General features: G+C 39.8%; 2 long non-coding RNA genes across 3 annotated transcripts in view; both read left to right on the top strand.

Moving 5' to 3' along the window:
* LOC130151849 (uncharacterized) overlaps nucleotides 1-248 on the top strand; it is a 73,917-nt gene extending 73,669 nt beyond the window's left edge. The window contains exon 6 of the long non-coding RNA XR_008822745.1: nucleotides 166-248. This is a non-coding gene — a long non-coding RNA (uncharacterized LOC130151849). The remainder of the gene's footprint in view (nucleotides 1-165) is intronic.
* Nucleotides 249-2,012: 1,764 nt separating this feature from the next.
* The window catches only part of LOC130151915 (uncharacterized), a 46,823-nt gene continuing 36,411 nt past the window's right edge, over nucleotides 2,013-12,424 (top strand). For both annotated transcript variants that reach the window (XR_008822799.1, XR_008822800.1), the window contains exons 1-2: nucleotides 2,013-2,072; nucleotides 3,917-4,042. This is a non-coding gene — a long non-coding RNA (uncharacterized LOC130151915). The remainder of the gene's footprint in view (nucleotides 2,073-3,916; nucleotides 4,043-12,424) is intronic.

Below are 12,424 nucleotides of genomic sequence, written 5' to 3'. Positions count from 1 at the left end.
CGTCCTGTTCAGAAAACAATCTCAGTTTTTATTCCAGAGAACAATATTGAAAAAAACAGTGTGTGTGTGAGGGGCCTAATCCTTAAAAATGTGGGAGTTTGGATACTGTCCCTTTTCATTGACTAGTCACTTCTGGACTAAATCTAGATTTGTCTCTTTTCACAGAAAGCTGTTCTGATGTCGGTTCTTTGGAATACAGAGAAAACCAGCTAGAGCCCCAAAATGGCTATTTTGCACCTGCCTGCTGCCTCTCCTCCTCTTCCAGCTGGTGAGTATGCTCAGTTGTGGAGTGCTTTTCCCTTTCTCTTATTCATGAAGAGATGGCACATCTTTTTGGTCAGCATCACTGAAATATTTCCTATTCTTTGTCTTGGATGCCATTAAAAAAGCCAGCTGTTAGGGATGGTTACTATGTTGTGGGAGCTTAGCTCTGTCGTTAACTCAAACTTCTGTGAAAATATAGGATGGGTTTCTTAATAACTGAAGAGTACTAGCAGCCTGTAAGTTAATTTGAATGTGTCTGCAGAGCTGATGAAAATAATTTGTATGTAATACCTCTTTCTGAGGACTGTGGGATGTGCAGTAACTATCATGATGTCTCTGTAGGGCAAACAGGTGTAGCGCTCAGACAGGGCGGGTGAATCATAGAGGTTCCTCTTGTATAGTTCAGGCATCAGAAATGTAGTCATCCCAGTCTTCTCACCCTAGGGCCCTCTTATAGTCAGACACCATGCAATCTGGGCGGATGTTTCACCTCAGCCATTTCAAAACCTGTCCCAGACTGAGAGGAAGAAAGGTCTCCACTGCCCAGAAATGGAGCTTGGGTACACTTTGTCAACACATGTTTGGACCCTAAAGCCAGCGTACATGGACTGACTTGAACACGTCCTGACTAGTTAGGAAAACTAGCCACAAATGAAGTGAGGGCAGGCAAGGCCATCTAGTAACTGAGGCTGTGTCCTGGCTGCCAGGAGGTTGAATTTTAGTTGCACTTTTAACACTATGGTCTATTTGATCTGAGACAGGGTCACTTTCCATCATTACCTCCTTTTTACCCCTCTTCCTCCTCCTATGCTTTGTCTGTCTTCAGTATTGGAACATTTATTCAGTGTGGGAGACAGTCCCCCTTTTCTCCTAATGAAGACTGAATCCTGATGTCTTACTCATAGTAGAAAATGTGAGCCATCTGGTTAAGATACCCTGGTAAGACTGCTCTTAAGCCATTTCTGTTTCAGTTGCATAAGTGACTTAATCAGTGGAGGAGGTTGAGAAGCCACGTGTCATGTTTCTTAGAGCGATGCCCTAACCAGTGGGCTAAACTGTAATTTACTCACTGGACTGACGAATAACCAATTATTGTGAAAGACCACCAGAAACAGGTTGAGGAAGCTAGTGCTTAGGTTGATTGACAGTCTGTTGTTAAGACATGTGCTTAAAAAATGCAAGAACCACATTCAGGTCATGTTATGACTGATTCAGAACGGTCCCTGAAGCCAAGGTCACCTACAGGCTCAGCAGCCATTAGGCTACTGGGCTATTTTCTTGTCAACTCAAGGAATGTTAAAATAGTGGTAAAGAGTGGCTGAATACTCTGAATGCCTAGTTCAATGTCTAGGGCATTCTCTTTAGAGAAAAGTGGTTTGCGTTTGAATTGTGTTTAGTGAAGGGCAAAACTGAACCAGGCTCATGTAACTGGGCAGAGTTCTAATTCCTGGAAGAGAGTATGAAAACAGAGTGATAGATAACTGTAGAGGAATGAAGCTGGGTTAATTAGCATTGATAATGTACAACCGTGGGCTGGCTTCAGGGGCGGTGGGTTGGCTGATGTAGGTAAGGTGCAGCTGTGGCTGGTTCTGGTAAGGGGTTGAGAGCCAATGAAGGGAGGGCAGCAGAGGAAGAAGGAGAGGGAGGAAAAAGGAAGAGAAGAGAGAGTGGGCCCTGGATGAGGTGAGATGAGGAGAAGGCAGCAGAGGAAGAAGGAGAGGGAGGAAAAAGGAAGAGAAGAGAGAGTGGGCCCTGGATGAGGTGAGATGAGGAGAAGGCAGCAGAGGGACTGTATGAAGATTATGCTGGTATGAGATGGTAAAAGACCTTGTTACAGCTTGATAGTTTGGAGGGTGCTGTGACAGATAACAGCATTATCAGTATCCAGCTCTTAAACCCTTAGTCCGCTTGTTTGGTGCAAATCCAGAAATAATTCTGGGATTACTGAAATTATACATTCTGGCAAATGCTGCATGTTGTTTCACCTGATCTTTATTTGTCATGTAATCAGCCCACAGCACCTATTGACTTGAAATAAATGACTGATTGCATAGGCAATGTGTGAAAATACAGGAAACAAAATTGGAAACTATGCACCTGAAACTGCATCCTTGGCTCTGTTGGCTTCAGTGGAACATGCTGGATTATCCAAGATGTTAATTCCTTTACTTTCTACTTTTCTCCTTCTCTAATGAATCTTTATCAAATAGTATCAGCCATTTTGGCAGGCCTATAATCGCACTGTTCTCTACAGTAAATGTGGCTAATAATCTGTAAATGAAAAGGCACCATCTCCAAATTGTTCTTCTTTCTCTCCAAGAAATGCAGTTAAAATAACTTTTTTTGGAATCCTTCCCCCTCACCTGAGTGGAAGTGTAGGAAAGGGAATCTGTTTAATCTTCATTCTCATGCTTTCCTGATTCACCTGGCTGCTCTTGGTAATTTAAAGGAAAACAGTTCAATAAGGCAGAGGAAAATTACAACCTAAGTTTTATGCAACGTTTTAGGATAAATGAGGTTCCACTGTTATTATCCCTTACCATTGCCATGCCTCAGCTCCTGTCTGCCATATGAAGAAATGTGCTCTTTTACTTGCAAAGTATTTGTGGTAGAATATGGATTTAATAACAGGGTAAGTTTTATTTCTGACCTAATAACTAACGTTAGTTGAATGATATTTGGGCCAGATCTACTAATAACAGTATATCCTTTGTTTTTAACAATATTGAACTCTCTATAAAGAAAGAAAATATCTCCGTAACAAACAAAAAGTCCCAACAGGCCAACCAAACAAATAAAAATTGAGGGCCATGAGTCTAGTATAAGCCTCATAAATTATTCTGCATGGGTTTTTTCTTATTTAGAAAGGTTAAGACAATAGTTTCCCTTCCAAAAATGTTTGCCATCAAAGAATATGAGCTACTTAGTTATTTCCTTGTCTGAAACCGCAACTCACGATGTCCAATATGATTTTGCTGGGCCTTTTAAATGATTGCAGATTATGAGCTATCGATAACGCGCACCCTTGTAATAGGCACAGACCCACTTTTTTTGCATGTCAATACGAGGTTTCTCACTGTGTTGTGTCTGAGTAGTCATTTACAGTAGAGTCATCTTAGGATGGCAGCAATGTGCTGTGCTTGGTGGAAATACGCAAGATGGTCCTGGGTATGGAGCCAAGTCATTCTTTCAACAGGTGAAAGTGAATTCTGTGGTACAAACGAAAAAGAACATGAACTTCACAGAGATTATAAACCATAAGCTCAGAAGCTGGTGGACTCTTGCCCTCAGCTGGCATAAAAAGGAAAGAAATTGTCTTGAAACCAGCATGAAGAGCTGAAATGAACTTGAGGCAGATTAGAAGAATGTGGAAATGGGAATTACCTTACTGCTGTGACAGTAATTTACCTGTGTTGTAGGTACCCTAGGAAAATAGGATGGCAGAGCCCCATGGGAAGCTGCACAAAGTTAAGAGGGCAAAGCAGGGTCTATTTGAGACAGGAGTGGGGCAAACTACAGGTTGCCTTTACCTTATCCCTCGGCTTTCACAGCTGAAATGCCTTGCCCCTCGCCTTAGCGTGCTTAGTGTTTTCTCATGTCTTTATCTGACCAGTTGCGGATGTGACATAGATTTATGTCCAGTCTACTGCAGAGGAACTGGGAACAGAAGAGGTGACATTGTAGCCAAGAGGAGGAAAACAGTACAGAAGACAAAGAGCGGCCAAGACGTATCAGGAATTTGAAAAAGAAGAAGATACCAAATTCTTCCATTACCATGGTAATCATCGTGTACATTAACACAAATTTCAACACCATAGTCTTTCCTATTTAATAGCTAAGATTGGAATATGGAATGGTAAAGAAGGTGATGAATTGGATAGTGGAGAGCAGATCCCAATAGAAAGAGTAAATGCAGAGATTTGTGTGCACATAGATCTTCCTCAAATAGACTATAACCTGGTTAGCAATGAGAAGATTCCTCAGTGCTATTATCCTGCTGAATATGAGGAGTTAGTTCAGGCTGTTATTTTGTTATGTGCCTGAATAGTTGTTGATCTTTCCAAAACAACAGAAACATGATCTAGTCCTCAGAATCACTCAGGAAGAGTGGTTTGAAGACTTGTGGAGGTGTCTAAATTCTAAGCTGTTGTAAATGGCAAGAGAATTATTCTATTTTTAGAAATGTGGCTGCCATTATTATTGTTTGTATAACAATCCTGCATTTTTTTCACAATTTGTACAGATGTGTTCAGTTTCAGTCGTTTGCCCTATCAGTTTTTCCGATACATGCTACATAATTTTTTTAAGATGCCTAAGTAGTGTTGATTAGTGGTGTGTGATGAATGGAAAAGGAAACTTTGCTTTAAAAGGAAGAACTCTGTATCTGTTCTATATGTGAAAGTAAAACATAGACTCTCCACTGTAAATTATATGTTGCTGTCTAGTTCCTGCTTCATGTTATGCTGAAGCACCACAGCCCAAACAACATTCAACATGTGCAATGGCCATAAGATATTGAAGTAGGAGAGTCATATATCAGTGTCAACATCAGTAACACCTAGTCAGTTAATCTCTAGGAGCTTCTGGTACAAGCCAGATTACTCTGGAAGTATGTGTGCAGTCTCTCTCTTTTAGCAGGAAGTTGATGTAAGCATGACCTTTCTGATGTGAAAACAGGGATTGTACTTTAAAAGCACTAGCAATGATGTTGGAATGCTTCAGCTCATTTGGTTTACTGAGTTTAAAGCGATGACTGTTGAAATGTTTAGCTCTGCCATCTCTTAGTGACTCTGCAAAGGAAGAGTAAACCATGATATGGTTTTCATGTCCTTCAGGGTGCAAGGATCTTGCTGTGAAGAGCAGCTGATCACTGATCTACTCAGACTGGAATATCAGAAGGTTAGGGGGACACTGGCATTAGCTTCTCAGTCAGTACAACAGAGCTGGTCTAGGGATGTAAATAGCTGCTAGGTGCACACGATTTGCAATTTATCATTTCCATTCAGAAAGGTCTTCTATAGTAGCAAGTACTATGAGAACAGCTATAGCTTGTAAATTTTGGTGGTGATGCAGCTGTAGGTTAACAGGTTGAAATATTTCTGCATTGTGCCTGTGAAACTGCAAAAGTGACACATGGTATGGATAAATAAAGAGAAAAGCCAAGCTTTGACAAACTGTATCCAGTAATGAAAGGTGGATAAGTTCCATTAAGAATTCTGCAGATTCATACAATTCACCTTGATTTGCTTTTCTTCCCACCAAGAAATCAAGTAATTTAGCAGAGGGTGGAATCACAAGATCTAGACAAATCACAGAAAAAAAAAAATGAGTGAAAGATGTACCTGTATGCATACTGCTGGACTAAAATTTATTTCATTAAATGAGGCAGGCTCAGAAGTTGAGAGAAGGTGACAAGAAGCCACCTTCTCACTTCTACCTCTCCTAGGAAGTTTCAATGTCTTGAAATAAATGGAGAAGCATCCCAGGACATATAAGCAGCCAGCTTGGTGCTCCCTAAACACAGAAAAATCTAATGTTGCTTCTCCTTAGATTAAGTTAGTGAAAAATAAAGCAATATGACGTGCTATTAGCTACATGGCTGCTTCCTCTGGCATAGCTGTTTCCAGGATGTAGATGATGAGGAGCAAACATCACCAGTATAATAATAAATAATTCACTAGTTTTGTAGTCGCCAATGACTAGTGGTCAATCAATGAAGTCATGGGTGGTGGTCTGCAGATGAAATTTGGAACTATATTAAGAATTATTTTGAGTGTTACCTTCAAGTAGAAGTTAGATTAGAAGAGTGCAGAGTAATTTTGATTAATTTGAGTGACAACAATGATCCATTGACTTTAAATGTTTGGGAAGCAGCTGCTGAAAGGCTGTCCGCATGTAGAAAATGACTGAGGTAGTTAAGAGTTTGTGCTGATTTGGGTTAAAAAGCTTATGAATGATGAGGAAATTGGAAGAAGGGAAGTCTCTGTATCAGAATTTCTGGTTGTGGAAGTAAAGCTAAAGAGAGTTAGAAATGTGGCAAACAAGGATGAAATCCACTGGTTGAGGGACTGAATACTACTACTAATAGTACTGTGTCATCTTGGAAAAATGATGTCACCTTTGGAATCCAGGCAATTAGTCAGCTTTTCTGGCACTGCGATATTATTTCAGTCTCATTACATTTTGGGAATGAGCTAGATTTATGGTGTCTGCATCCATTTTCTCGAATAACTAGCAGAATGCTCAATATGTCACTTCGTTTTCTCCTTTTCTTTCTCAGAAATGTCAACATTTCCCTAGATAAAGTTGTTTATGCATGATGAAACTTGTTCAGTATTCTTCTATCTCTTTGTGCTTGAGACAGAAACCACTGTGAAGCTCTGCTGTGATAGTAGGTACATGTGTGGAGTTAGATAGTACTGGAAAACACCCACAATTACAGCTACCTGGGCTTCACACTTAAGAACAGAGACATCCACCAGGAAGGAAGAGATGGCACTGCAGAAAAAACCTCTCCAACTTTCTTGTCCTCTTTTCTAAAAAAAAAAATGGGTAGATGATAGAAATCATGTTGGCAAGCAGTTCCTTCAACAGCTTTATTAATAAGTGGTTTTTGTCCTTGTAACCATGAAGAAAGGTTAAACAACCAAGTCATTAGAGATGGAGGTTTTCACTACAGCAGTGAATAAGGATTGTGTGCCCCTTTCCTTCAGCCTTTTAAAACTATCAATAGCTTTCCTAATAAGAAGAAAAAATAAATTTAATGCATTCAGTGTTTGTGATAAGCCAAGTTTAAGTTTAAAATGAGGTATTCCTTGCAATCAGAGACAATAAAAAGGTATGTAGAACGGTAAAAGTACCACGCACACCACTTTAATATGGCTTTGTGAAAGAGATGTTTGCCTTGCTAAACACTTAACTATATTGACAGTGGAGCTGAGATGCCTTGCAATCAGGCATTATTTGATCAGGCAGTTCTTGTTGTACTGTACATAGCTACAGAGTTGCTTTAAATACAATAAATAAAAGTAAAATCTTACACAAGGCAGCACAGCTTAGTAATTGCTGTTTTGGAGCTCACGTCGCTGCAGTTATTTAGCTCAGCATTTCATCTCCAGCTGCAGCACAATTTTTGCCAAATATAGATAAATGAAGTTAAAGTTATTGGCAATGACTAGTTCTGTATCCCTGTTTTGAGTTCATAGATTTCATAGGAAAGGCCTTCCTTTATTTTTGTAGCAAGCAATTGTTTTGAACTCCGAACTTCTTCACGTTCCAGTACAGCAGTGTTTTCAGTTCTACTTTATCAGACAGATACTGGTAAACAGTGCGAATGAGCAGGTTCCCTGTTTGAGAAATATACCACATGAAATGTGAGGGAGGAACAAGCTCAGAAACTGAACCTCACTCAGCATATTTTAGTGCTTTAATGTAATCTTGATACTGAATTTGCAAACAGTTCCTTTCAGCATGCAATGGCTAACTTCACAGAGTGCCAATTTCATTCTTTCTATGTAGCATGAGGTGACCTAGCAGCATGGTCTGTTGCAAACCGCCCTCCTCACTACAAACTACATACAGATGACTTTCTGGTTCCTTCAGACCTTCTGCAGAGAACAACTCCTTCCATCCAAATTTAACAAGTGAGGCAATACAAATACACATATATGATGGATACGTACTATTGAACATGTTCTAAATAACTGTAGAAACTTTTATTATTAAATATTCTCAAGAACTGTAATTTTAGAAATATGCTATGTCTTCAGATTTGTTCAATTTTATTTCCTTCTCACTCGTGCAAACATATTACACTGTTACTTTTACAGCTATCTTGTGTTTATCTGTAAACAAGTAAGGGGGCTCAGGAAATGCTGGTGTTTCCCTCTGACCCACCTGGCTGCTTTTCCTTTGATCTATGATCCCTTCTGCTAAAAGGCAAGCAGAAATGACTACTCTCCAGAAAGCAAACTCACTCGTGGAGCTTTTATTTTGAATGGATATGCATGGCAAAACACGTCTTAAGAACTGCTGTGAACCGGTCTAGATATGGAAAGGAGAAAGCACTTCCTTCTTTATGTCCAAACACTGGCCTAGAGTTTCTTTCCACAGAGTTTCCATATTAAAAGCATGTGCAAATTTTTTGTCATATGCTACTTCTGCTGTGATAACTTCACTTGGGACCATAGCTGCAGAAGTAGTAAACTCTAAAATTACATTGGGAAGATGCCTGAAGTTTGCCAGTGAGATTTTAAAGGAAAAACATATTTTCTGAATTAGTAGAGCAAGCAATTTTTTTTATTTATTTTTTTTGCCTGTGAAATTTGCCTGATTCATGCAGAGTGACTGGTTTCAGCCAAAGAAAAAGCTTCTCCTTTTTGTGATTTCTCACTAGCTTTACCAACACTGTGAGTTTCACTTCATAGATCCTATGTCACCCTTTTTTTCCAAATAAAACTTAGGAGGTTCAATGAAGTTACAGGCTTTTAACTGAAAAAAAACCCCAAACAACAAAGCCACAAAACACCCAAAACTACCTAACAAAATAGTTGCTGCTGATAACACAGCAGCAAATGAAAAACAGATATTTGAATTTGCTTGCATATTATGGAAGAGGACAAATATGTTTCATTAGCTAACACAATGCTTTTCAACAGAAATTATAAAGTGATCCATTTTTCAGATTGCACTCATTTTAATATTACTTTAGAAGAGTTCAGCTAAGAACATCTCTTAGCTTTTTTGAAATTCAGGGGGTCTCACTATATAGGGTGTACAACTTCTTCCTACGGTATAAATATAGCATTTGCTCTTATACTGGGCTTTTTCATTGAAACAGCTGAAGCATATTACAAGTAGAGTGAATTAGGAATAATGGGGGGGTTCATATAAGAAATGTTGGTGAAAATATTTTTATTGCAAGAATAAAACTTTATTTAAAGACATCTTTTTCCTTGAAGGCTGTCTTATGGGGAAAAAAAAGATACCATTGCCCATGGAGAAAATGAAAAACATTTCTGCTTCACTGAATGCCTATAGCACAGCAATAAATTTCCAACACCAAATTCAGGATTATCTTAATAAGGACCACTATTTAAGCCTCATGTTCTCCCTGTAATGGGAGAATTACACATATTTGGCAAAGGAGTAGACAGAGATGTTGCTAATTCTTTGGGTTTGTAAGGTGAATTGGTGCAGTCACAACAGAACCATACATTTTACATCCCCATCTCCTGTTCACAGTACTAAACCAGCCAAAAATAGTACTTTGCGATATGAAGAGGAGAAACCGGAGCTTTCTCCAGTAAGATTCTCCTTTCTCCCTATGAGAGCAACAGGTAATGGCAAATAACAGTTTTGATGTTCCAGCCAGTTTCTATAGGTTTGTTATTCCTGTTATTAGTATTGTTGAAACTTTTCACTTGTGGGCTCAATGGGCATTTTTCTGAACATTTTGTGTGGAACTCTAACAAATGCAGGTATCCCTAATTTATAGCAATAAATGAGGTAGGTAGGGAACAGGCTCATTACTCTATACTGAAGAGATTTCTTAGAGCTGGATGAGTATCTCTGGTTCCTACTGTCTCTTATGGGTTGAAGTCATCTCCCTGATAACTGTACTTTCTAGTGGCTGCTTGTACATGCCTTTTCCTGTGGGGTCCAGAGTGTGTTTTGGAACATCTGAGTCTAGCTGGCTTTTGCTGAGAAGTGCATCAGGCCATGCTCCCCACATCTCTGCAGACACCCACATATGGCCAGGCCCATTTTGGTGCCACATGGTCCGAGGGTGAAGTTTCACAGTCAAATGTAACCATTTCTCATTTTGCTTATTTAATTTATAATTAATCAACTTGACTGGAAGGCTGATCCTGTCTCATCAGCTACATAGCTGGAAAGCAGAGAGAAACACCAGAGCCTTTCTGATACCATGGCTACATTCCTTTGGCATATATCTCCTGGAGAGAGGTTTACCACAGGGTCCCCTGTTTGTACATACAGGGCTGCCCTCCCCCTCCGAGTGACTAACAACAACACGATGTGAAAATAAAGCGAGAAACTCCCAGGAATGTTCCTCTCCAAAGCACATGTGCACGTACAAATGCACACGAGTGAGCTCATTTACACACTGGGGCAAATGCAGGCGCCTGCACGCGCGCAGGCTCGCGCCCTGTCACATTTGGCTCGATAGCCAGTGTGGTTAAATAATGTCAATAGCAGAAAGTCTTACAGCGCTGACACTTCCTCTGGCTGTAAAATATTTACTGTTCCTTTAAAACTGTGAATAAAAAAAAGGTCAGTCTGTATACTGAACAAGGAGTAAAAAAAAAATAAAATAAAAAAAAATCCTTTTTTTATTAGAAAACACTTGAAACTTATCATGTGCAGCAGATGGGAGTAGAAAATGCAGCTTGAAGACAGTTATATAAATATATCCTTGATGTCTGTTTTGCTTTTCAATTTGCAGTGAAAAGTACAAAGGTAGAGTAGTGCGCCAGTCAGGGCTGCACTGTGTCTCTTGATATCCATTCCAGATGTTGGCTAGACTTTGTGGAGCCAGGCTTATGGCACTGAGGCTGGAGCTAGTTGTCTTTTCCTCCAGGTGTGATGCTTCATGCTGATCCCCCCACATGCTAGCCTGTCTTATCCAAACACACTAAGCTCTGTGACAGGCATCTACCACCTTTTTGACCAAAATTCACCTCCCTTCCCCCCCCACCTCCACGCTTTCCACCCACCCCAACTTCTTTCAGCTTGATGGGCTCTGCAGACAAGCCCACTTGTCCCTGCCTATCATTCTGTCACTTCAAAAGCAAGTCCCCCTAAAAAAATGAGCTCTGACGTGGTTCTCAAATAATGCTAGTCAGTTAGTAGCTGCTTTGAATATTCCTCTTTGTGTTTTGAGAGTGTCTGGAGGTACTATTTGACACCGAGTATGTCTGCCAAGCCTCTAATGGTAGTTCTCTGTTTGTGCATGCTTGTAAAGGATTTTACACTGTAATATTTTAACTCCCTGATTAAACATTGCTAAGCACAGAAGTATATCATAAATCTCGCAGGCGCCAACTCCATTTATCTGAATGTTAGTTACTGTCTACGGTGGGTAAACAAATTACAGCACAGTTTATTACAATATATGGGGCCACGATGTAGCTCTATTAATATCTTGTACCCCCTGGAAATATATTGTTGGCTCACAGTCTGAATTTTCTCTCCTGAACAATTAAAAACAAATTCTGAATGGAGGGTGGGAGGGTGTGTGTGAGAGGGAGGGGGAAGCATCAGGCACTTTCAAGGGGAAACTTGCTGGGAGTAACAATAATGAGCTGCAATATCAAATTACTACTATCCTGGGTTTGAGGTCAGTACATATTGAGCTAGTTGTAAGATATTAAAGTAGAAACTTTTCTAGTTTGGAATGCATTAATGCTGCTAAAGCTGCCAGCAAAACAGCTAGAAAGTGTTTGAATCAGAGAGGGCAGAAACAAAAGAGAACGTTAACAAGCAAGAGCATTGGAACCTCTTCCTTTCCCAGCTACAAGCAGGACGTTTGCAGGGATCATTTTCATTAACACTAGCAGGTCTGAGGTGCACAGATCCTCCACTTGTTGATAGGAGGTGAACACTAGAGAAATTTGAATATTTCTGAAGCCATCTACAGAAAGAGTCACTTTTCTTATCAGTTTTCTTAGCCTACCTACCCAAATAATCCCAGTTATGTGAATTTATTGCAGTCGGTGGAAGCTCTGTCTTCCGAAAGTGCAGAATAAGTGACTGATTAAAGCAGGAAATTCAACCTTTGTCAGTTCTACCAGGAGACTTTTGGGAGGACTAGTTTAACCCCATTTAAGATGGTGTGTGATACATTTCAATACAGAAGTAGGGGCAAAGAAAGAAGTGCAGTAAGTTTTTAGAAAATTAATGGCAGCGCTTAAAAATAAACTGCTAAAAAAAATGGAACAGGATCAAGATCAAAATAGTATGTGTAAATCCATGTTTACTTTCAACGTTGTAAAAGCATCACTGCTACTTGTCCTGGTACATGGAGTGGTGGCTAACAGGCTGACTATTAGTGGAGCTATACCAGTTGGAGATTACTTACAGTGGTGCGGTCATGATGGTGAAGTAAAAGAATGGTTGCTGCCCTAATTCTGCGCTAATG

Source organism: Falco biarmicus, chromosome 6 (genome assembly GCF_023638135.1).
Source record: "Falco biarmicus isolate bFalBia1 chromosome 6, bFalBia1.pri, whole genome shotgun sequence".
Lineage (NCBI taxonomy): Eukaryota > Metazoa > Chordata > Aves > Falconiformes > Falconidae > Falco > Falco biarmicus.
The sequence above is the reverse complement of the archived record's forward strand: the minus strand, read 5'-3'. Positions and strand labels throughout refer to the sequence as shown.